The sequence below is a fragment of the Electrona antarctica genome (genome assembly GCF_951216825.1).
Source record: "Electrona antarctica genome assembly, chromosome: 2".
NCBI classification, from domain to species: domain Eukaryota; kingdom Metazoa; phylum Chordata; class Actinopteri; order Myctophiformes; family Myctophidae; genus Electrona; species Electrona antarctica.
The window spans coordinates 51,343,548-51,345,288 of record NC_136807.1 but is presented as its reverse complement, the minus strand read 5'-3'; positions in this window follow the sequence as shown (position 1 = coordinate 51,345,288).

The following is a 1,741-nucleotide window of genomic DNA, read 5'->3' as shown; positions in this document are numbered from 1 at the left end:
TGACAGATGACTACCTCCATGCATGATGCATGCACAAACTTACACCAGCTGCTGCCTGCCGGGAAGACAAAATGTAAGAACACCTGTTTGTTCCGGCAACCAAACCAAATCGATACTCGTTTAAAAAGTTGCGAAACAACAGGTTTCTAAATAATGGACACTCACTGACACTTCTGTCTGTCACCTGCGTGTGTTTGTGTAGTGCAGTGGTGGTGGTTTGACCAACCACACAACTATATGAAATGAGTTAAATGAATGAATTACTCGCTTTACAAATAGATATAACACGGCTCATAAAAAAGGGGAAGAAAGAAAGAAAGACTTTGAGAACTGAAAAAGCTGCTTTAGTCAGAACTATGTGGCCTACATTCCGAGCGTGGAATTGAATGTTAGTAGGCTACTAGTACAGAAAAATGACCACTTTGTAGCCTGTTATAATAACAACAGTCAGATACACTGAGCTATAATCCTCTCTAATACTAAAAGTGCCGTTTGCTAAACATAGCCTTTGACATAAACAATAATCCATGCACGTGCTTGTAGAATTACACCCTCAGACAGACAGACAGACAGGCAGGCAGGCAGACAGACAGACAGACAGACAGGTTTCACAGGAGGAACAAAAATAAACAGTACCTTGGTGGAATCGCGTTGTTTTACTTAGGGAGGAAAGTGTGCATGTTTCCAGTTTTCCCGTTATGCAAACTTACTTCTAAACAGCAGCATGTGCAGGACATACACTTGGACCTGTTTATAAATGTTGTGAATGATGTGTGAAATTAAAGTTCTATTATTTATAAAACTAGTGGTTTAATAATTATAATATGATATGTGGACAGTGGAAGAAAGAGAAAGGCTCCATTCAGTGAGTTTAAAGAAGTGAGGAGGAACCTACCAGCGTTGCCAGATTTGGAAGAAACAAGCAACCACGTCTATGAAAACGTGCCGGAAAGAAGCACGCACACACAATAGCAGATCTACAAGCTCACATCAGCGCATAGTGATGTGGGGCGTTGCGAGCTTGTAGTCGTAGATCTGCCATTTCCAACAACACAATTCTAGAAAACAATTGACAAATGTGTAATACAGCACTGTACTATAGGCCTACAGTACTGTACAGGTCAATACAGCTGCTAAGATGATATCTTATCATCTTAGCAGCTGTATTGACCTGTACTTTCCTAGTCTGTCTGCGCCCATTCTGCAAACTGTTAATAAAATGTTCAATCAATATTGTATGTATGGGGGTCCCTGGGTGACATATTTTCAGATGGGGTGGGGTCCGTGGACAAATGCAAATCAATGTGGGGGTCCTTGACATACAAATGTGTGATGATTGACTCTCTTCTCACCTAATGAAGTGTGGGTCATGACCGAAAGAATACAAGATACAAGTGGCCGAAATCGAAATGAGGTTTCTTCGACGGGTGGCTGGCATCTCCCTTACGCCAGGGCTCCACCGGACACGTTGCGTCTCCGTCGCGTGCGTCAAAAAACGCACCGGTTCAATTTTAATGCACGCGTCGCGTCTCCGTCAACGCAACGCGGGCAGTGGAGCCACCCTTCATTGATTAAAAAGGGAACATTCCCTGACGGTGACGGTGACGGAGACGCGACGCTGACGCGCCCGGTGGAGACCTGGCCTTAGAGATAGGGTGAGAAGTTCAGTCACACGAGAGATACTTGGAGTAGAGTCGCTACTTCTTCGCTTGGAAAGGAGCCAGCTTAGGTGGTTCGGGCA